General features: G+C 42.1%; 1 protein-coding gene across 1 annotated transcript in view; it reads right to left on the bottom strand.

The window, feature by feature from the left end:
* POU6F2 (POU class 6 homeobox 2) overlaps positions 1-24,953 on the bottom strand; it is a 768,824-nt gene that overhangs the window by 738,180 nt on the left and 5,691 nt on the right. The window lies entirely within an intron of this gene.

Genomic DNA, 24,953 nt, shown 5'->3' on the forward strand with positions numbered 1-24,953 from the left:
TAAGAGACTCAGCATTAAGGGGCCCTTTTACTACCCAGCGGTAGGGGCTACCACCGGGTTTGTGCACAGGAAATCTGTATGCCCTAGGCTCGCTAAGAAGCCTGGCGGTAGTTCCAGGTTCTGGCATGCATTGTTTCCGGCTCTAGGAAATTTGTTTTTATTTTCTAGCAGCAGGGGAATGCCCAGCAGTAATCGGGCAGTGCCGCAAGTTGCCTGGTTACCGCCGGGTTACTGCCGGAGCCCTCGCCACCTCCTAAACAGGAGGTAGTAAGGATTCCCCCAGCAAATGGCTGTGTGCAAAAGTGTTTGGTTAGTGCATGGCCATTTACTGGCCCTTTAAAGAAAATTACCCATGGGCCACCTTTTACCGCCGTTTGGTAAAAGGATTCTAAGTATTTGACTTAGCAGGCTTCAAACTAGAAACCACAATAAGTGGAGTCTTAATGTAAAATTGTATCAAAAATTTCAGTGCTAAAAGATGGCTATGGGGCAGATCTATAACTTGGAACTTCCAGTGAGGCACACCAGTGCTGTACACACACTGGGCATCAGTTCTATATTGGCATCTGTGTTCCATGATGCCATTACAGAATGCTAGCATAAACTCAAATTGGAGCACATACCTTTAGGCATGACCATTTATGCCAGGTCAATGGCAAGCATAAATTGGCACACCTAAGTGCACCATGTGGCATGTGTAACTTATAGTATTCTCTAAGTTACACACACAAGGTGGAGGCATGCCCATGCCCCTCCCACACACCGCTCATTTGTATACCCCCTTGCAGTTACATACTAAGGCATTTACATACTACCTTATAGAATAGCATATGGAGCACTTACATGCACCACTACATTTTTGGGATCTTGCTGGGTATTTGTGACCTGGATTGGCCACTGTTGGAAACAGGATGCTGGGCTCGATGGACCTTTGGTCTTTACCAGTATGGCAATACTTATGTACTTATGTAATTGCCATGGCAGAGGTACTGAGAGTGCTGTATAATAAAAACGCTCCTGATGAAGCTAGGATGAAACAGCAGTGCTATAGAGCGTAGTATCGTTATTTTAGATAAGTACCTGAGAGAGTTTGAATATAAGTGGACTTTATGGAAAAAAGAAAAAAATTGTTAAAAAATTGAAAAATTATGCAATTAAATATCGGAGCCTTCTTATGTCTAGCAATTGAGAGGTCAGATCTAGTTAGGATGCTCTTTACATTTACGTTGCATGTCTTCAAAATTGGGTTTAATCTTGGTCTGCTAAAAGCTGCAAAATAAGAAACAGTAAAGTAGCAACAGCAACAAATAAGTATATAAAAAAGAATTGTTTCAAGTAAACAATGATTTCTCTTGGCCATAAATTTATTCCTAGGCCATGAAACAATACCTAACATAGATAAAACTGAAATTCTTTCATGAGTATTCAGGTCCATGTCACACAGCGTCCACTCAAAATCATCTACAGCAAATAAAACAGAGAAATATAAAACTGGCTGCAGACAAATGTCACCAGGTCAATCATTTGGGAAATAACCACTACCTATAAGAGGTCATCTCAAACCATAAACATAGCGGTGGCTGCCAAGTGGTGTTTATGACCCCATGAGGCAGAAGATGATCTAGAACAGCACTGCCTCCAGCTGATACCTTGCTGCTTCTTTTGTATTTTTGTATGGCTAATGTGCACAAAACTATAGACTCACACACAATCACCCAGGAAGTAGATACGATACATACTTTTAATATGATTCCAACAGAGTAAACAGTTACATTGCTTTTGGTTACAGGTAGAGGATCTTTATAGTAGTCTCTAGCCTCCGGTGTGCAGGGAGGGGGCATAAAGGTTCTGGACTGCAGAGACTTGCAGCTAAATTCCCACAGTACATAGAGTTGGAATAATGGATCAAAAACAAAAAGAAAAAAAACTAAAAGTACCAGTGCATAGTTCCAAATATACTCTTGCTCTGCCTGGCCCTAATGGGGTAGAACCTGGCCAAGGTAATCAATCACTGCATGTGCATGTACACAGAAAAGGAATGATTCTGCTTCCAGTTACTAACTGATAAGGCAGGTGAAGGCTCCTTTGTAAAGCCCTTTGCTTATTTCCGATCTGATGAAGAAAGGCAACCTTCGAAAGCTAATCAAGAAATGTATTAAGTTATGTCCAATAAAAAAGGTATCTTATTTTCTTTTCCATGTTTTATTTTGTTTGATTTCTATTGATAACCTAAAGCCCTTTAGAAATCTGTGGTAAAGGAAAAAGGGCATGTCAGATAAGAAAAACAGAACAGCTTTCCAGCACAGCCTTGTGAGCCCCGTTTCCAGTAATTGAAGCAGATTAGTTTAATTATGCATCAGAGGGAAGGGCAAGTAGATAAGAACAGAGTCCCAGATATTATAACTGAACAACACCATTAGGTGATGGAACTTGATATGCTACCTTTCTGTCATATGTATAGATACTTATTTTGTACCTGTGGCAATTGGGAGTTGGTTGATTGTCCCAGGGTCAGGGGAGCCGCAGTGCAAATTGAACCCAGTTCCCCAGGCTGCTGCACTAACCACTAGGCTACTCTTCCACCTATAAGTGGGATTCAGATTTCAGCAACATACTCATTGGCTGTCAATGATATGTTACTGTGATAAGTAGGTTAGAGAGAAGGACGCACAATGGAAGAAAAGTTCAGATGGAAGGAAGATGTAAATGATAGCTCATGGTACCATAGTCTTAGACAGTGTAGGGTTCAATTTAGCTGGAAAATCAAAATGAGCAGAAGGAAGCTGGTGGACCAAAATAAACATATATAATAAGTGTTCTCACCTATATGACCCGCATATTTGTAGCTCACAGAAGAATTTATTAGAATGGAATAGTTCCTTTAGTCAACAAGTTGATAATCCAAGCTTGGATATAAAAATGTCTTGTCTTTTCCATGTCAAGTTGTACATGCAAAAGCTCGTGCACAAAGCACAGTGGGACTTTTGCCTTGTGTGGCTAAAGTTAAAGAATGGGTAATTTATTTATTTATATGCTGCCCTATCTGATCAAAGACATTAATGGCAGTTTATAGATAAATATAATCACAAAAGGCACTTCAAATTAAAATTAAAAAAAACAACTGCATACTACATTTTACAAAAGTTTCAGTTTGCACAAATCTTTCTGTAATTTGTTTCGTCCATCTAGGAATGACAAGTAACATTATATTTCTGGCAAAAGAACTAGAGGCAATTGTACAACTAGGTGCTAAAATCTGGGTGTGGTGCTTTTTGATATATAAGTATTTAGAATAATGGCATATGCACGTATGTGCCAATATTTTGCCTCAGTGCTATTCTGCAAATACTAAACTTTCATAGTGTGTATTTGAAAGGGGGCATACATAGAGGCAGAGCATAGGCAGGAAGTAGATGGAGCTCCTATTTAGGCACCAGCAGTTTTGCCAGCTCTATGGCTGGTGGAAGTTTGGGTGCACAGATGTTAGACTTCGATACTTGGTTACGCTTGTATTCTTTAACAGAATATAGATTTCTAGGTTAGGCTCCAACCACACAGCTTCGGGATGCCATAGACTTCTAGACATTTTGCATTTATGTGTCTCTTCATTTTATCTGGCCCCTAAATCTAGTCCTTTGTGTCCTGCCTCAACAACCACTTAAATTTTCTCCTGTCAGAATGACTATTTCTGAGGCCTAGTTTCAAAACCCTTAGACGTCAACTGTTGATTTGTAAGCAATGACAATTTTGAGGGTTCATGTCCGATCTAAAATTCTACAACCACTAATTTCCAATTTTGGACGCTCTCTCTCCTTCCCCCTATCACTTCTACATACCATTCAGCCAGGATCTAGTCAGATCTAGCTGTGAGATTGAGTTTCCTGATTCTGAATTCAGTAGCACAAGCCTAAGGACATAAGAACCAAGCTGACACATTCTGTTGAAAAGAAAAAAAAAAGAGATAAAAGTATTTCACCTCTGAGACCATAGTTTGCTTTAGTTTGATAAATCATCATGAATGGCTTTGAGTTTGATTTACTCTGTTGTATTTGGGCCTGTATGGATCCCTTCTACATCTGCTAAACCTTCTAACTTTTATGCCAAAGGACTGAATGATCATTGTATTCAATTGGCTTGTGAAGCCATGCGAAGGACAAATCTATAATCTAGGCGCTCACATTTATGCATTCAGTGCACATGTAGTTGGGAAGTAGGACTGTGCCAGGCAGACTGCTATGGTCTGTGCCCCAAAATTGGCAGGGAGAGACAAAGATTAAGAGGGACATTTTTGATATAATGTCTAAGTCAGACATTTTCCCTGGGATTCTATATATGGCGCCTTAATTTCTGCACGGAAATCGAAGCATATTTTAAAACAATGCATATAATTTAATTGGTAAACTAGCTAATCAGTGCTGTTAATTGGATGTTAACAAGCAATTAGCACTAATTGGCAGTAATTAAGATTTACACACACAATTCGCTAAGTGTATTCTGTAATGTAGTTTTCTTTAAATTGTAAGACACATAGACGGGCATAATCGAACGCGAACGCCTATCTCCATGGGCGTCTATGTCCGAAAACGGGTACGTGAAGAGGCGGGACAGACCATATTTTCGAAAAAATGGACGTTTTTGAGCTGGGCGTTTGTTTTTTTTAGCGATAATGGAAACTAAAAACGCCCAGCTCAAAAATGTCCTAATCCGAGCCATTTGGTCATGGGAGGGGCCAGGATTCGTAGTATACTGGCCCCCCTGATATGCCAGGACACCAACTGCACATCCTAGAGGTCAGTGCGGTGGACTACAGACAACGCTCCCACATGCATAGCTCCCTTACCACGGGTGCTGAGCCCCCAACCCCCTCCCCCAAAACCCACTACCCACAAATGTACAACCCTACCATAGCTCTTGGGGGATGGGCCTGGGTCCACCTGGCTGAAGTGCACTGCGGTACCCACTAAAAGTGCTCCAATGACCTGCATACATGCAGGCCTCTAGGACTTGTTGCTGCTATATAACATTGGCACACCAGTTGACACCTGAAGACTAATCTCTCCGAAAACGTCCTTTATTGGAATAAGCACGCTTACTCACAGTTAACTGCAGATCAGAGGTTGTGCCCCACTGACAAAGAGTCTCGCTGGTACTGAGATTAGCAGTAGGTCAGAGCTGGCAGAATGCTGTACAATGCCCTCTTTCAGCCACATTCAAGGGAAGAACTAAGTTCTCTAACGTGGCTAACACGTGAAAGGGAACTAAAACTGGGTTACAAAAATGGCCACTACCTTATGGACTACTGGAAACAAAACAGGGCACACTCTGACCCAGTAAGCAGGGGGAAAAGCACCATGGGAGTAGAGCCTACCAACTACCAACATTGTGAGCATTTGCCACAAGCTAGTGGAATCACGGAGCCCAATACTCTACACCCACCACAATGCATTGCTGATGTGACTCTGCAGTGCGCATAACAGTGTCACACTCACCCGAGAGCCACATCAGAACCAGGGAAAGGCTGTCACAGGATAGAACACATTCTGCTGTCATAGAGGTGGGTACGGCATTTGAGGCTGGCATAGAGGCTGGAAAAAAAGTTTTTAAAGTGGGTTTTTTTTGGTGGGAGGGGGTTAGTGACCACTGGGGGAGTCCGGGGAGGTCATCCCTGATTCCCTCTAGTGGTCATCTGGTCAGTTGGGGCACTTTTTGGGGACTTGCTCATGAAAAAAAAGGGTCTAAAAAAAGTGACCCAAAATCGCGGTAAAAACGCCTTTTTTTCGATTATCAGCTAAAGATGCCCATCTCTCCTCGGCCAATAACCATGCCCCAGCTCTGCCTTCACCACGCCTCCAACATGCCCCCATCAACTTTACCCGTTTCCGCGATGGATTGCAGTTGGAAACGCCCAAAATCGGCTTTTGATTATACCGATTTGGGTGCCCACGGGAGAAAGACACCCTTCTCCCGATTTGGGTCGCAATATAGGCATTTTTCTCTTTCGATTATAAGCAGGATAGTTGAAAAGGGGGCATGGCCATAGGCGGGGCGTGGGTGTTTCTAAAATCTATGTGCATTGTTATAGAATACACCCACTCTGCGCCTAATTTAGGTGTCGGGATTTATGCCAAGTAAAACAAGGCGTAAATGCTCACTACTAAATTTGGTCACGTGGAAAGGCACTCAACGTATTCAATATACCGTGTAGAAATTTAAACCAATTCTATAAAATATAGGCATACTTTATAGAATATGCGTAGGTGTATTTTTTTCCGTATGGAATTTTCAGGCACTATATATAGAATCTAGCCCTTTGAGCTAAACATCCCAAATCCAAATAGGAAATATGGCCATTTTCAAAATAGCAAAACATCTTTTTTTTCAAAAATGGCCATATGCAAGATGTTTTTGTGCTCTGTGCATTTATCTTTTTGGGCCATTTTTGAAAAAAAAAACCCCATCCAAATGAAAAACATACAAAATCAAGCCACTGGGATGTAGGACAAGCCAGCATTCTTAGTTGACTGGTCACAAAGATATCCCAGGAGAACAATCGGACACCCTAGGGGGCACTGGAGTGGACTTCATATAAAAGCTCCCAGGTACACATCTCACTTTTACCCCCTTATACTGTATGCTGAGCCCTCCAAAACCCACCAAAAATACTATACCCAACCATTCACCACTACAATAACCCTTATGGGTGAAGGGGTCACCTATATTTTGGTACAATAGGTTTTGGGGGAGTGGGGAAGGGATCACACTTTCTACCACAAGTGTAACAGGTAGAGTGGGATATGGGCCTGGGTCTTCCTCATTATAATGCACTCCATTAACCACTACACTACTACTGGGATCTGCCTGCTGCTCTAAAAGACCTGGCTATAACATCTGAAGCTGTCACAGACGCTGGTAAGTAATATTTTTAATCATATCTTTTGGGGGGGTGGGAGAGGGTCATGACAACTGAGGTCATCTGGTCATTTAGGGTACCTTTTTGTGCCTTATTCTTTCTTAAAACAGATCTAGACCAACACTTTGAAGTTTCAGCCCTAGACATTTTCATTTTGTTCCATTATGACTGTAAAACGTTCAAATGTTAGGAATGCCCTAATTCTGCCCTAAGACCACCCCAACATAGCTGAACCAACTCTTCCCACCCCTCTTTATTTTTATTTACTTTTTAAGTAAGGGCCTCTTTTATCAAGCCAAGCTAGCATCTCCCGGTGCGGTAATGCAGATAAAGCCCAATCACTTTAAATGGGATCCATCAGCAATGCCGCAGGGGAACCAGTAGCATGGCTTAATAAAAGAGGCCCTTAAAAAGTAAATAAAAATAAAGGGGGGAGGGAATAGTTGGTTCAGCTATGTAAGGATCCACCCTAATTTTGGGGTGCTATTCCACAACATGGTGATGATTTTTAAAAAATTAAAGAAGGACTGAACATTAATTTTAAGGCATTGTGAAAATATATGCAGTAATGCATGGTTTGTGATGCTATACAGCAGAGGCGTAGCCAGACCTCATGGTGGGAGGGGACCAGAGCCTGAGGTGAGGGTGCACATTTTAGTCTGCCACCCCACTGCCTCGCCCTCCCCCACCGCCTCGCCGCACCCCACAGCTGCAAATTCCTTTGCTGGCAGGGGTCCCCAACCCCCACCAGCCGAAGCCTTCTTCAATGCTGATCTCCTTGCCCCCTGCCTCACCGCTCCCCCCACCCCACTGCCTCACTGCTCCCCCCGCCGCACCCCACAGCACCAAATACCTTTGCTCAGTTTCTTAAAGGAGCGTGCACAGGACATCAGGAGGAAGAAAGCACAGGGCAGCAAACGTGGCGTGCTGGAGACCGGCGCTAAAGAAGGCTTCTGCTGGTGGGGGTTGGGGACCCCCCGCCAGCAAAGGTATTTGGTGCTGTGGGGTGCGGCAGGAGGAGCGGTGAGGCAGTGGGGGGAGGCGAGGAGACCTGTGCTGAAGATGTTTTTGGCTGGCGGGGGTTGGGGACCCCGCCAGCAAAACCAGGGGCTCGGACGAAATCTGAGGGGGGCCAGGCCTTGCACCTAGCTATGCCACTGCTATACAGTCACTTAGAATATCGCCCTGCTTTTTACAAACAGAGTGAAGAACCAAGATAAATATTATAATGTACACAAGGTACAGTGCGCCCGTATATATTCCAAAAACATCACTCAGATTGGCAAATTCAAAGTTTCACAAAAGCATTAGATACCCTGCTCAGATGAGATTTCTGTCGGAATAAAGCATAAAATGTTCCCTAAACCCTCATGATATCAACCACTCCATTAGATACTTACAATTAACAAAGCTCTGTCAGAGGCCAAAGTCTGAACCCCTACTTTTATAGGGATTTGACTCTGATCTCTGACAATTCTATAAAGACAGACTGATCAATCAACGACAGAAGGATACTATTCTGTTATGTCTCTTCTTCTGGCATAATTTTTTCCCAGCAACCATTTGCAGGAAATCAAACTCAAAAAGTCCATAAATGGGTAATGTCTGGGTCTGTGAAAATCATATACTTTGGTAATTTTTAGAATAAGCTATTTTTCCCCCTAACATTGAAAATGCTTTCGTGATGTTGCCAGTAAAAGGTTTATAAAATTGAGATATTTTTCTTTTCCTAAAAAAAATGTTTTTGTCCCACAGCAGGTGTTCTATAAAGAGCCTTTTCCCATTTACCTAATAAAAAATATTCCATATTCTGGCCTGCCATTAAACTACTCAGCTGCATGACCTGAATGCTGTTTACTAAGTCCCTTTTAAAATCACTGCAATCTGTAAGAGTGCATTTTTTAAAAAAGTGTTTGAGGGATTGCTAACCTTGCATCATTTTGCCATTCCTCTTTTGATGTTAGAACTGCCTCTCTTGCTGTGCCCTTTTCAAAGTGTAAGCACTTTTCAAGTCATTTATAGGTAACCAGATGACCAGCCTTTGCATGGGAGCAAAACTAACTTTGCTGTAACACATGAACAGCAAAATTCTGCTTAGTTGTCTCTACAGCCTATTGCTGGCACAGTACTTTAGCCTTATCTCTGGGTTAATGCTCTATCCTGAGATCACACACGTTAAAGGGCTTGATTCACTAAGGGGCCTTTTTTACAAAGGGCTTACCGCGCACCAATTCGGAACTACCACAGGAGCCCAACAGTAGTTCCCACCCCCAATGTGCGCCATTTCAGGCGCTACAAAACTATTTTGAATTTTTATTATTTATTTGTTGCATTTGTATCCCACATTTTCTCACCTATTTGCAGGCTCAATGTGGCTTACATAGTGCCTTCGGCACCTAACCATTATACCTCTATTCAGGAAATCTAGACTGCCTCAATTGGATTGTCTGCACATTTTGCCCACTAGATTGTAAGCTCCTTTGAGCAGGGACTGTCCTTCTTTGTTAAACTGTACAGCGCTGCGAAACCCTAGTAGCGCTTTAGAAATGTTAAGTAGTAGTAGTACCGTGATGGCGATCGCCAATTCCGGTAAGAGAAATGCAAAGTGCTATTGCATTAAAGTTCATAAGTGATAGAGTAAATTAAGAATTCAAGGAGAAAGAGTTAAATTTTGTCCAGTTCTGGTATGAGTTTCGATTGTGTTGCAGGGTTCAGGTGTTTAGGTAGGATCATTCTGGTATGCCTTTTTGAACAGGTTGGTTTTTAATGATTTCCGGAAGTTTGTTAGGTCGTGCATTGTTTTCATGACGTTTGGAAGTGCATTCCATAGTTGCGTGCTTATATAAGAGAAGCTGGATGCATATGTTGATTTATATTTTAGTCCTTTGCAGCTAGGATAGTGGAGATTTAGGTATGAGCACCGGGCTTACCTTGTGGTAAGGTTACCACCGGGTTAGCGCAAAAGCCCTTACCATCACCTAAATAGGTTGTGGTAAGGGCTCCCCCTGGAAATGGCCATGGGCCAATCCCTGTGATTAGTGCAGGGCCATTTCCTTTTTTTAATAACAGCCTTTTACCCGTACTTGTAAAAGGGGGCTTCGGTGTGCGTCAAAAACACACACTGATGCTACTGCAGGCCCCCTTTTACCACAGCTAGGTAAAAGAGGCCCAAAGGCTTTTCTCCCATACACATAGAGGGCTAGATTCAGTAAATAACGCCCAAAAATGCAAGCTGAGTTCTGAGTTGGGAACTGTTTATAGAATAACATGTATAACTAGGATCCACCTGGTGTAAATCCTTTCACGTAAGTTAAGCATGGATCCCATGAATTCTATAATACAGTGCATATCTTCAGTAAACACCCCTAATCCTCCCATGCCCCTCCCTTCCTTTTCAGTTGCATGCTGAAAGATTTGCACGTGTATCTTTATAGAATAGCATTTAGCAAGATGCACGCAAATCCTAACTGGAGCCAATTAACTGCAATAATTGATTGTTAGCGCCCAATTGTTGCCAGTTATCAGCTCGTTACTCAATTAAATCGAATTTGTGTACACAATTTTGGGCACTATGAGGTGCAAACATTGAGTGGCAAACAGCCATTTTTGAACCTGAAAAACATCTATCATTTTGGTTCAAATATTGCCTTTTTCTAGATGTTTTCTATGCAGTGCATTTTTCTTTTGGGACCTGCTTGCTGCTCTAATAGGAATGGCCATCATATCTAATGCTGGCATAGGGCCTGGTATATAGGGAAAGGGAAATGGGACTTGATATACTGCCACTCTGAGGTTTTTGCAACTGCATTCAAAGTGGTTTACATATATTCAGGTACTTATTTTGAACCAGGGGCAATGGAGGGTTACCATCACATCTTAGGGGGGGAAGGGGGTCTGTGACCACTGGGAGAGTAAGGGGGTCATGCCTTAATCTCTCCAGTGGTTAGTTGGTCATTTAGGGCACTTTTTCATCACTTACTAGCCAAAAACCTCTTAATTTTGGCCCTAGTCAGTTTCATTTTGTTTCATTATTGCAGAAAAACATTTAATTTTTGGTGTCACCCATGTCCTGTTGAGGTTCCAACCAAAACACGCCCCCAGCATGCCCTTTGAAATTTGGATGAACTGTGGAAAAAAACACATAAAATCAGAGTGTTGAAAATCACAACTTGGATGTTTTTGAGAGAAAAACATGCATCTACAACCTTATGACTTTTTTAGACATGTTTTTGTTTTGAAAATGAGCCCCTCTATATATAGAATCTGGGGGAGAATGAGAGAAGCATTCTAGTGAATAAGGTACCTTATTTGCTGTGTTTTACTTTTTTTGTTACATTTGTACCCTGTGCTTTCCCACTCATGGCAGGCTCAATGTGGCTTACATGGGGCAATGGAGGGTTAAGTGACTTGACCAGAGTCACAAGGAGCTGCTTGTGCCTGAAGTGGGAATTGAACTCAGTTCCCCAGGACCAAAGTCCACCACCCTAAACACTAGGTCACTCCTCCATTCCTGTTTAAACATATAGTTTAATGATGATTAATTGTGATAATGTCTCTCTTTTGCTCTCCCCTGGTTACTCTGAAATTGCATATACTGTATTTTCAGTTTACATGTGCTAGCCTCATCCTTACAAAGAATTCTACAAAGAATCCACATAGCTATGCCTTAATTTCTTTACATTTATAATGGTGTGTGATGTTGATTGGGAGGGGCAGTCTTGCAAAAACAGTAAATGCTCATCTCATGAGTGAAATAACACTCTGAAAACAAGCAGAACGGTGAAGATTTTATTTAAATAAAATATACACAAATTACAACTGGTAGCCCTGTTCTTTAATGGTTCATGATTTATAAATGAATTGCTTGTGGCAGCCGAAATTCTTCAGATTCTTGCACACTTGCTAAAAAAAAGCAAAAACACAAAACTGAAGCTCTGTGCAGTTTCAGCTTATTTTATTTTAATGCATTCCTCTATTTATGTTGCGGGCAGTTTTAAATTAACGGAGCATTTAGGATAACTGTCTTTAATCTTCAATCTGTGCTTTTGATCTAGTGGTTAAGCTGGAACTCTCCTATGAAAGAACACTACCGGCAAAGAAAAAGTCTGTGGCAAATACCAATAGCTAATCTCTCTTTTGAAGAAATAATCCTGGGTATCACAAAGGTTTCACAGTTAATGATGAAACAAAAGGCCTGAGGCTATAGTGCTGTGTACCTGTAGCACTGTTGCACTTCAAGAAAACCACATGGATTAAGACCTGTAAACTGCTGATTCTGAGAGTCAGAAATTCGTGGCTGCTTTCTAAACTGTTGTCATTTACACTGTTTAACTGTTATTTAAATAGGATGCCCTTTCCCCCCTCTAGTTATGACAAATATACAGGGAACAATGACTTAATGTAAGCGTATTCCCGCTGTTATAATTGTGTTATAACAGGCAGCATCACCTAGATGCTATGCCAAGAAGGAATCACTCACTTGTCCATGAATGCATTACCCTATCAATAGTGTATGTGATACATGAGAATTACCCTTGGAGAATGCTTAAGAATCCCTGAACTTGTATAAACACATTATCATTTGTTTTTATGTGGGTTTTTTGGGTGGTTGTGGGGGCTGAAAAACTACTCAGTGTTAATGTGATGTTCAAACCATGTAAAATGCAGATTCGTATTCCTCCCCTTCTTGTTTCTTACACTAACGTCAAATAAAGTAGTGCGGTCACCATGTTAGTCCACTTTCAATGAAATAATTAGAAATAAAACAACAAAACTAGGGGGCCCTTTTACTAAGCTATGTAAGGCTCTACGCCCGTCCAACATGCACCAAAATGGAATTACTGACTGGCTACTGTGTGGCTTTTGCGGTAATTTCATTTTTGGCACGTGTCAGATATGCGCGGCTGAAAAATAAATTTTATTTTCGGACGCACGTATCAGACATGCACCAAGTGAAATTTGGCACGCGTAGGTCATTACCTCACAGTTACCGCGTGAGACTTTATCACTAGGTCAATGGCTGGCGATAAGGTCGCAGCCCCAAAATGGACGCGCAGCAATTTTGATTTTCCCATACGTCCATTTTTGGTAAAAATTTTAAAAAGGGCTTTTTTACAGGCGCGCTGAAAAATGGATTGGTGCGTGCCCAAAACCCATGGCTACACTACCGCAAGCCATTTCTCAGTGCACCTTAGTAAAAGGACCCCAAGGATAATAAGATGATATGTGTATTGTTAGTCCAATTTTAAAAAGTGCCATCTTAGTTCCTTTTTTAAACAAATTTCTATTTACTAAATCCATACACATCAAAAAACAAACTGTACAGTGGTCTAAGGAACAGAATGGAATTACCTGACTGAAATAATTCTTACGTATTATTTTCTCTGTATTTCCAGCAAGTTGTTTTATCGCTTGTAAAAATTTAAATGGTTATAAATAAAAAGATTTTTAAAAAACTGTACAGATGTGCACATACATATTTATTGTCTGCACTTATTTCTAGAGGGAGAGCAAGAGAGACATCTGTGTGTGTAGCTTGAGTAGACAGCTAGATAGATTTTAGTTTGGATAAGAAAAGAAAAAGGAAAAAGGACATATTGCTACACTTACAAGTTAGTGAAACAGAAAAGACAGGGGAGAAGATTTTAAGCTGCAAGGTAGAAGTCACAGTAAAAAAACCAGAAATGTACATTTAATACCAAAAGATTATTGTCTTACAGTTGAAAGATGGTGATATGTCCATCACTTCAGAGGTCATGTAGTGAGGATGTCTTAAAAGATGAACTCTCAAATCTGTATAACTGAGATCTTTGTTGTTTTAGGGTGTGGATAGATTAATTGGTTTTAATCTTAGGCTATAATAAACTGCAGAATGAGAAACCACACAAGCAGCAGTAACAGACACGGACAGAAAACAGAGCTAGGAGTCATTTTGTGTTCTGAAAACATCATTTTATTTAAAATGGGCATAAACCAGTGAATGGGATGTGAAACAATGTATAAAAGTAGAATTGTTTAAAATTAACACACACAAAAAAAAGTTAAAAGTAAAATCCAATTTCTTTCTTTTTTTTTTTTAAATTTTAGAACAGTTTCTACCATCACCTGCACATGCCAACTTTTGCCACAAGGGAAATGCAGAAAGAGAAACTGAGAGCAAAATAAAGAAAGCGAGGACCATGTGGTTTACCTATTTCCCTAACCTACAACAGAATCACTTCCTTTCTCTCTTTTATAAAAAAAATTTCCCACATATCAGTGCTAATTTTAGATTTTATTTATTTATTTTGCATGTAAACCTGAATTTTCTGGATAATTTATAACAGTGTGTCTGGTTTAATAGGACAAACAGGCATCTGCTTAGGTGCTATTTTACACAGATACATAGATGCACGTGTCTTCATAAAATACTAATATAAGCAGCAGAAATCACACCTGCCTTGAAGACATGGAAGAGGAAGGGGTAGGGGGGGGGGGTGTAGGATCTGGATGTCATCTATGCAAATGATGAAAGTGAAGCCAAGAGATTGTATCAGGAGGGACAGGGAGGAAAGAAAGACACTGAATAGGATTAGGCCAAGGACTGAACCTTTCATAGGAGCCAACTTTTCAAAATGATTGGGGGTGCTAAACATGGTGGAAATTAGTCCTCCCTGGACAAATTCAAGGAGTTTTCTCAATATTATGTCCTGCTCAAGCACCCACAGTGTTGGCTCCTATGCCTTCAGGGACACTAGAAGCCAAGGGGCAAGGCATAAAAGTTGTCTAAGACCAATGGATATAGAATATTCATTCAGAGAGATACAATGAGAACCATGAAAGAACTGTCCCTCATATACCCAAGTCTACCCATGTAGATTAACATATTTTATGACCTATACATGCTTCGGTCTTCACCGAGGAAGATTTGGGTGGGATACCGGTGTCGGAAAAGATATTTCAAGCGGACGAGTCAGAGAAACTTACTGACTTCACGGTAAACCTGGAGGACGTAATGGGGCAGTTCAGCAAACTGAAGAGTAGCAAATTTCCTGGACCGGATGGTATTCATCCTAGAGTACTGATAGAACTGAAAAATGAGCTTGCGGAGCTACTGCTAGTGATATGCAATTTATCCTTAAAATCGAGTGTGGTACCGGAAGATTGGAGGGTGGCCAATGTAACGTCCATTTTTAAAAAAGGTTCCAGGGGAGATCCAGGAAATTATAGACCGGTGAGTCTGACGTCAGTGCCGGGGAAATGGTAGAGGCTATTATTTAAAACAAAATTACAGAGCACATCCAAAGACATGGATTACTGAGACCGAGTCAGCACGGCTTTTGTGGGGGAAAATCTTGCCTGACCAATTTACTTCAATTCTTTGAAGAAGTAAACAAACATGTGGACAAAGGGGAGCCGGTTGATATTGTGTATCTGGATTTTCAAAAGGCGTTTGACAAGGTACCTCATGAAAGGCTACAGAGGAAATTGGAGGGTCATGGGATAGGAGGAAAAGTCCTATTGTGGATTAAAAACTGGTTGAAGGATAGGAAACAGAGAGTGGGGTTAAATGGGCAGTATTCACAATGGAGAAGGGTAGTTAGTCAGGTTCCTCAGGGGTCTGTGCTAGGAGCGCTGCTTTTTAATATATTTATAAATGATTTAGAGATGGGAGTAACTAGCAAGGTAATTAAATTTGCTGATGACACAAAGTTATTCACAGTCGTTAACTCACGACAGGATTGTGAAAAATTACAGAAGGACCTTACGAGACTGGGAGACTGGGCGGCTAGATGGAAGATGACGTTTAATGTGAGCAAGTGCAAGGTGATGCATGTGGGAAAAAAGAACCTGAATTATAGCTACGTCATGCAAGGTTCCACGTTAGGAGTTACGGACCAAGAAAGGGATCTGGGTGTCGTTGTCGATAATACACTGAAACCTTCTGCTCAGTGTGCTGCTGCAGCTTGGAAAGCGAATAGAATGTTGGGTATTATTAGGAAAGGTATGGAAAACAGGTGTGAGGATGTTATAATGCTGTTATATCGCTCCATGGTGTGACCGCACCTTGAGTATTGTGTTCAATTCTGGTCGCCACATCTCAAGAAAGATATAGTGGAACTGGAAAAGGTGCAGCGAAGGGCGACTAAAATGATAGCGGGGATGGGACGACTTCCCTATGAAGAAAGACTAAGGAGGCTAGGGCTTTTCAGCTTGGAGAAGAGACAGCTGAGGGGAGACATGATAGAGGTATATAAAATAATGAGTGGAGTGGAACAGGTGGATGTGAAGCGTCTGTTCACGCTTTCCAAAAATACTAGGACTAGGAGGCATGCGATGAAACTACAGTGCAGTAAATTTAAAACCAATCGGAGAAAATTTTTCTTCACCCAATGCGTAATTAAACTCTGGAATTCATTGCCGAAGAATGTGGTGAAGGCGGTTAGCTTGGCAGAGTTTAAAAAGGGGTTAGATGGTTTCCTAAAGGACAAGTCCATAAATCACTAATAAATGGACTTGGGAAAAATCCACAATTCCAGGAATAACATGTATAGAATGTTTGTACGTTTGGGAAGCTTTCCAGGTGCCCTTGACCTGGATTGGCCGCTGTCGTGGACAGGATGCTAGGCTTGATGGACCCTTGGTCTTTTCCCAGTGTGGCATTACTTATGTACTTATGTACAAACTCTGCCTCTGTACACACCTCCTGGCAAAGAACATGGTTACAAAAGAGGCCATTTACATGCATACCCATGTGTGTGGAAATGACTTCTCAAAATTACCTACTTTACATGCAGAAATAGGAATTTGTGAAACTGCCTAGGAGTGCACATGCTTAAAACGTACTCATGTTGCTGCATGGTGCCTACTTTTAACAGCGTATGTATAGGCATTCCTAAAGGCCACAGTTGGTCAGGATAAGGATGGAGCTGCAACATGATAAAAAAAATATGTGTCCACAGACACTTGGATAGAAAGGCTACATCTAACTCACAGCAGGTGCAGCTTTGCAGGGAGTTTCCGGGGAGACACTTTTATAGCAGCACATAGGAACAAATGTTGCATAAGTACTCACTTATATGATCCTCCCTAAGGCATCAAGGTGAATATATACATATATATCTATATTTGCATCTATATCTATTTATATAAAGCATGGGTTCTCAACCCAGTCCTCGGTACATACCTGGCCAGTCAGGTTTTCAGGATACCCACAATGAATATGCATTAGATAGATTTGCATACAACATAGGTGGTGCATGCAAATTTATCTCATGCATATTCATGGTGGATATTTCGAATATCAGACTGGCTTGGTGTGTCCTGAGGACTGGGTTGAGAACCCGTGATATAGACAGATATCTATGTCAATATGCAAAGGAACATATACATTTAGCAGCTGCTGCTACATAAGAAGTCTCCTCTCCATGGATTTTCAGCAGCACTATCCAGATAATGCCACTGAAAATCTCTCTAACTGATGAGGCACTGTGACAGTAATTCTATAACAGTGTGCCTAAATATAGGTGCCAAGAGGGTGCCTGATTGGAGCACTTATGCTAGCTATAGATCAAGTATAAGGGCTTGTGCCTAAATGCTGGCGACAGCGTGTAACTTATAGCATTCTATGAGTAAATATGAATCCTGCCCAAGCTCCACCCAGACTCATCTATGAGTACGCCTGCCTGTATAATATGCATGATATAAGATATGCAAGTATTTACAGAATAGCACTTAGGCATTTATGCACACATATGCATATATATGCCATAATTGTAATCATTTATACTTATAATCAGTGTGTAAGTGTTAGCACCCACTTAATAGACCTGCCCCCTCTATGGATAATGTTAGGGCACATTTAGGGTAGAGAAAGGGTTTTTCTTCCAGCTAGGTGGATATTGGTAATATTCAGGCCAGAGAAAAAGCTGTCCTAAATGAAACCCCTTAGCCATAGGTATAGCAGCCAAATATCGCCACTATACATATAGCCAGTGGTGGTGATCACCTTACATGTATATTTGATGCTGCCAGCTATCCAGATAGTGATTCTGAAAATATCTATTTTTCAATGCCATGACTGATGTTTAAAAAAATATATAATTATCACCACACTGATTATTAATCCTACATATACACATTGAACCTTATTCTATAAAGGTTATGCTCCTAAATTTATGTTCTGAAAATGTATGCTCCTAATTTATGAGCATAATTTACTCTCCTAAATTTATGCTCCAAAGTTACGAGCATAATCTATTTTGGAGCATAGATTATGCTCGTAATTTAGGAGCATAAATTTAGGAGCATAACCTTTTGTGGAATAAGGCCCACAACACCCAACAAGAAAATCAGGATGTTTACAGATATTTTTAATTTTAATTTGCAAGTTACATTCTACCTCTACAAGTCACAGCCTAATCAAGGCATCTTATAATAAAATCATTACATCAAGTTAAGGGTCCCTTTTATAAAGGGGCGTAAGAGCCTATGCACATCTAGTATGTGCCAAATCGGCATTACCAGCTGGCTACAACGTGCCCCAGACGGTAATTCTGAATTTGGCACATGCCGAAAACACGCGGTAGAAAATATTTTCTATTTTCTACCAATTGGTGCTTACCTAGCGGTAAATGACAGTGGATGTGCGCTGCGTGCCTACCTCCCGGGTAGCACGTGAGACCTTACCGCAAAATCAATGAGTGGCAGTAAGGTCTCAGGCTGAAAATGGACACGCACTGGTTTTTATTTTGCCAGACGTCCATTTTCTGGCCCTTTTTCTAGGATGTGGCAAAAATTGGCCCAGCATGCACCCAAAAGATGCAGTCACACTGCCGCAGGCCACTTTTGCTACAGCTTAGTAAAAGGGCCCCTAAATTAGCAGCAACAATACTGCCGTATTGTTTATAATTCTTATGCTATCGCTCAATAATTTATAACCATTTAAAACTGCAAATGAACTCATCAAACATACACAAGATGTACTTTAGAAGTGGATGGCCAAGAATCCTCTTATGTTTATTGCCTGTAGTGATCAGCCCCCTAAGCGGCTCCACTCTGCTCTCTGGATACTATCCAGCTTATTTTCGAAAGAAAAAAACGCCTATAGTGCGACCTAAATCGGGAGATAGTCGTTTGTCTCGCAAAGGCGCCCAAATCGGTTTAATCGAAAGCTGATTTTGGGCGTTTCCAACTGCACTCCGTTGCGGAAACGAATAAAGTTGACGGAGGCGTGTCGGAGGCATGGTGGAGGCGGAACTGAGGCGTGGTTATCAGCTGAGGAGAGATGGGCGTCTTTAGCTGATAATCGAAAAAAAAAAGGCATTTTGACCGCAATTTTGGGTCACTTTTTTGGACCCTTTTTTTTCACGAACAAGTCCCAAAAAAGTGCTCCAACTGCCCAGATGACCACTGGAGGGAACGGGAATGACCTCCCCAGACTCCCCCACTGGTCACTAACCCCCTCCCACCAAAAAAAACCCACTTTAAAAACTTTTTTTCCAGCCTGTATGGCAGCCTCAAATGCCGTACCCACCTCCATGACAGCAGAATGTGTTCGATCCTCTCACAGCCTTTCCCTGGGTCAGATGTGGCTCTCGGGTGCAGTACAGGGTCACATCAGCATTGCATTGTGGTGGGTGTAGGGTATTGGGCTCCGTGATTTCATTAGCTTGTGTTACAGTTTCACGATGTTGGTAGTTGGTAGGCTCTTCTCCCATGGTGCTTTTCCCCCTGCCTACTGGGTCAGAGTGTGCCCTGTTGTGTTTCCTGTTGTAGTCCATGCGGTAGTGGCCATTTTTGTAAGCCAGTTTTAGTTCCCTTTCCTGTGTTAGCCACGTTACAGAACTTAGTTCTTACCTTCAATGGTGTTGAAAGAGGGCACTGTACACCATTGTGCCAGCTCTGACCTACTGCTAATCTTAGTACCAGGGGACTCTTTGTCAGTGGGGCACAACCTCTGATCTGCAGTTAACTGTGAGTAAAGGCGGTTATTCCAATAAAGGATGTTTTTGGAGAGATTAGTCTTCAGGTGTCAACTGGTGTGCCAATGTTATATAGCAGCAACCAGTCCTAGAGGCCTGCGTGTATGCAGGTCCCTGGAGCACTTTTAGTGGGTACCACAGTGCACTTCAGCCAGGTGGACCCAGGCCCATCCCCCCCACCTGCAACACTTGTGCTGGTAAATGGGAGGCCTCCAAAACCCACTGTACCCACATGTAGGTGCTCCCTTCACCCCTAAGAGCTATGGTAGTGTTGTACATTTGTGGGTAGTGGGTTTTGGGGGAGGGGGTTAGGAGCTCAGCACCCGTGGTAAGAGAGCTATGCATGTGGGAGCTTTTTCTGAAGTCCACCGCACTGACCTAGGGTGCCCAGTTGGTGTCCTGGCATATCAGGGGGGCGAGTGTACTACGAATCGTGGCCCCTCCCACGACCAAATGGCTCGGATTAGGACGTTTTTGAGCTGGACGTTTTTAGTTTCCATTATCGCTAAAAAAAACAAACGCCCAGCTCAAAAACGTCCATTTTTTTCGAAAATACGGTTCAGCCCACCCCTTCACGGACCCGTTCTCGGAGATAAACACCCATGGAGATAGGCGTTTCCGTTCGATTATGCCCCTCTATTAGACCTTCAGAACAAAATTAGTGTCAGTGAAAAAGGATGCAATTGTAGCTAATTACTAGTGGCGGCCAAAAAAGCAAGCAGGATGCTAGGAATTATTAGGAAAGGGATGGTAAATAAGATCAAGAATATTATATTGCCTCGGCATTGCTCCATGGTGCAACCTCACCTTGAGTATCACATTCAGTTCTTGTCGCCGATATAGCAGAATTAGAAAAGGTTCATAGAAGGGTAACTAAAATGATAAAGGGGATGGAACTCCTCTCATATGAGGAAAGGCTAAAGTGGTTAGAGCTCTTCATCTTGAAAAAGAGACGGCTGAGGGGGGATATGATAGATGTCTGCAAAATCTTCAGTGGTGTAGAACAAGTAGAAGTTAATCGATTTTTCACTCTTTCAAAAAGTACAAGACTAGGGAACACTCAATGAAATTACATGGAATTACTTTTAAAACAAATAGCTCTGGAACTCGTCAGAGGATGTAGTAACAGCGGTTAGCATATCTGGGTTTTAAAAAGGTTTGGACAAGTTCCTGGAGGAAAAGTCTATAGTCTGTTATTGAGACTGACGTGGGGAAGCCACTGCTTGCCCTGGGATCGGTAGCATGGAATGGTGCTACTATTTGGGCTTCTGCCAGGTACTTGTGGTATGGATTGGCCACTGTTGGAAGCAGGATACTGGGCTAGATGGACCATTGGTCTGACCTAGTATGGCTGTTCTTATGTTGCAAATACTTTGTAGCTATTAATTCTAGAGTTATCATCAAGGAAAGTATATTCAAATGGTTTGAAAAAGAATTGCCACTGAAATTAAAATGTTTAACTCGAATTTAAAAATGCACACTTAGAAATCACTATAGACAGTATGGACCTGGAAAGAGTGTAAGAACATCACTGAAGCAGCATGTTATGTTAAAGCCAGAATAAATAACCATTGAAATTGTGTTGCTTATGTCTAAGGATGGCTAACTTTCCAAAGCATATCACTGCAAATATTTTTTTTCTATTTTCCTCTTCTCCTCCTGTCCTCCGAGCCACTGAAAATAAAATAGCTGTGGCCATGCTAGAGCAACATATTAATGTCTGAAAGTAGCTTATGGGCAAAACTCTTAGTGAAAAAGCAATCTGTACCAGTCTTGCATTTCTTAAATTTCGAGGTCATTTTCACAGCACTACTAAAACATAAGAGAAATGCATTTAGGGCTTAGAAATGCACACCAAACAAATATTTATAAATTCTAGTATATTCTAAGAAGGCTTTTTATCTAATTTCATGTTCATCTGGGCTTTTCTTTCTCAGCTAATTTATTATCCTCTGTTCTGATACATTTGCCGAAAGCTGGTGAACATATAAATGTGCAGCCAGCCTTGGCCCTCAGGCCTCTGGATCAAGATGGCAGGCAGGCCTCAGCTCCCTTGGGGACCACAGAGCCAGAAGGGGGATTGGACTCAGTGACCTGCCTGCATGAGATGAGGCAAAACAGGAGGAGTATAATGCTGATGAAGTAACCTGCCACTCAGAAGCTCAGGCCCACAAAAAAATGCACGCTATCAAGACAGAAGCCATGTAAAAAGAAAACCTATTTTAGAATTTGAACAATTAACAAACTAATGTAGTAACGAAGTAAAGCTACTTGGGAGGGAATGAGAGGTTTACTTGTTTTACGCACCACTTTTGCTTCATATGTGCATGCAAAAGAAATCAATGAGAACAGTTAACAGCACATTGTAAAGGATCAAGGTTTCATTCCAAATAGTCCAGTTATGAATCAGAAACTGCAGTGACATAGAAGCTACTAGATCTTGACATGCCATTCGAGCAGGATGCTCTTAGGAGAACTTAATTGCTTGCTTGGAGGGGTAGGGAAAATCCAAGGGGACAGTACATGAACAATTCTGCACCTGGGAGGCAAGGCATCCAGCAGCCAGATAATGGCTGGCATTAGAGCAGTGCCTAACCTCATCCTCACACCAGTGGGAGTCACGAGGTCCACTAGCCGTGAAAAACAAGAAACCCTAGATCAAAAGGAAGAGAAAATGAAAGAAAGAAGGGGTATTAAAAAAGAAGGCAAATTAGTCTGATAATGGCACCAAATCTGTTTTTAAAACAGGTCCTATGTCTCTCAAGCCAAAAACAAGTACTGCTGCTCGCTGAGAAAATTCTTCTTATGGGGAAAAAAAAGCACCGGCCCTTGCAGTAATTTCATTTTTGATGCACGTCCAAAAAATATTTTTTATTTGCTGACGCGCATAGTGGCATTCTACGCGCATAGGTGATTACCGCCACTTAATGGGTGAGACATTACCTCTAAGTCAATGGCTGGCGGTAAGTCTCAGATCCAAAATGGACGCACAACAATTTTTATTTTGCCGCACGTCCATTTTCAGCAAAAAGTTTACAAAGGCATTTTTTGCAGGTGTACTGAAAAATGGATCTGTGCGCGCCCAAAACCTGCGCCTACACTACCGCAGGCCATTTTTCAGTGCACCTTAGTAAAAGGACCCCATTAACAGTAGCTACTTGGATTGTTTTCTTTAGCAATATTAAATTAGCCTGTAAATTATTTTCATAAGTACTATACACTTATTAAAATATTCCCAAGGAAATAACACAATATATATTATACTTTAAGGTGTTTATGTACTAAACCACTTTGACATAATGTAGCACATCAACCGCTACTTCACCAGATGCAGAAATTTCTGTTGGGAGTGAGGGAAGGGAGGTGTTGGGGGTAGGGAAGGGAGGAGAGAATGGGCAAGGACTGCACTTTGCAGTTAACATGGATATTGTTAGCACATCCTAACAGCTAAATCAGCAGAAAAATGCATTGCATCCTACATTTTTGGCCATGATGCTAAGGTACATTAGCAATTATTTCTTTACATTAACTGTACAGCTCCCAAAGTGCTAGGAACATCCTCAGCATTTATCCCCTAATTCTATAAAAGTCGCTAAAAATTGCACGCACTAATTTGGACACCTGCCAAATTTGCAGTTGAATAGCGAGCTAATTAGCACTGATAACTGGCTTAACAACCAATTATTGGCACTAATTAGATTTAATATACACGCATAAATTTAGGTATGAGATCTGTGCCTAAATTTTATGCATGAGTTCAAAAAGGGGGTGCAGAAATGGGAGGATCATGGGCAGAACTGGGGTATTCCTAACATTTATGCATGTTGCTATAGAATGAGGGGGGATACAGGCCTAATGTAGGCATGAACATTTGCACCATGTTTCAGTTGGTGCAAATGGCCACACCTAAAGTTAGGAGTGATTCTCGGACATAAGCGCTATTTTATAAACTGAGCCTAACATTAAGCACAGCTTACAAAATAAAACTTCTTCAGTACCAATTTATTTTGGCGCCATATATAGAATTCACCCCTTAGCACAGAGGTTTTGTACCTCATGGGGGGATTCTATATATGGTGCCTAAAAAATACATGCGGAAAACATTTTCACCTAAGCATCTCTCTATATAAAACGCACCTCCAACGTTCGAATGAAGCCTCTGTTAGCCAAAAGTGAAGGGGGTGAGATCGCATTGTGTCTGCCCCGCCCACGCGTCAAACGTGATGACATCGAGGGCGGAGCAATGACACTCATCCAATCGCAACGCTCGCCAGCGAAGCGTCAGGGAAGGAGGCGGCGCTCTCAACGTCTAGCCTTCCCTTCGCTGTGTTCCGCCTTCTTCTGACGTCAAGGATGACGTCAAAAGAAGGCGGAACACAGCGAAGGGAAACCTAGACGTCGGGAGCACCGCCTCCTTCCCTGACGCTTCGCTGCCGGAACCGCCACGGAGGTACATTTAAAAACAAGAAAAAAAAATAAAAACCATGTTGGGGGGAGCGAAGAGGGTGGCCACAAAAGAAAAACAATGGGAGCGGGAGGGCAGGGGAGAAACGACACCATGGATGCGAGGGGGGGGGGGGGGAGAAGAGGGCGGCCCAGGCTGGGAGTGGGACATGGGAGAGAGAGGAGCATGGATGCAAGGGGGGGTCATGGAAGGGAGACAGGGGACTTGCTGGAAAAGGATGAATGGAGGCGGCAGGGGACAGAGGAGCATGGATGGGCATGGATTGGGAGGGCAGGGCTCAGGGAGAGAGGGAAATTGCTGGATAGGGATGAATAGAGGGGACAGATGGGCATGGATGGATATGGATTGCAGGGCAGGCCTCAGGGAGACAGCGCAGTTGCTGGATAGGGAAAAATGGAGGGGCCAGGTGACAGATGAGCATGGATGGGCATGGATTGGAAGGGCAGGACTCAGGGAGACGGGAATTGCTGAATAGGGATGAATGGAGGGGACAGATGGGCATGGATGGATATGGATTGCAGGGCAGGCCTCAGGCACAGAGGGGAAATGCTGGATAGGGAAAAATGGAGGGGCCAGGTGACAGATGAGCATGGATGGGCATGGATTCGAAGGGCAG

The sequence above is a fragment of the Microcaecilia unicolor genome, chromosome 1, assembly GCF_901765095.1.
Source record: "Microcaecilia unicolor chromosome 1, aMicUni1.1, whole genome shotgun sequence".
NCBI classification, from domain to species: domain Eukaryota; kingdom Metazoa; phylum Chordata; class Amphibia; order Gymnophiona; family Siphonopidae; genus Microcaecilia; species Microcaecilia unicolor.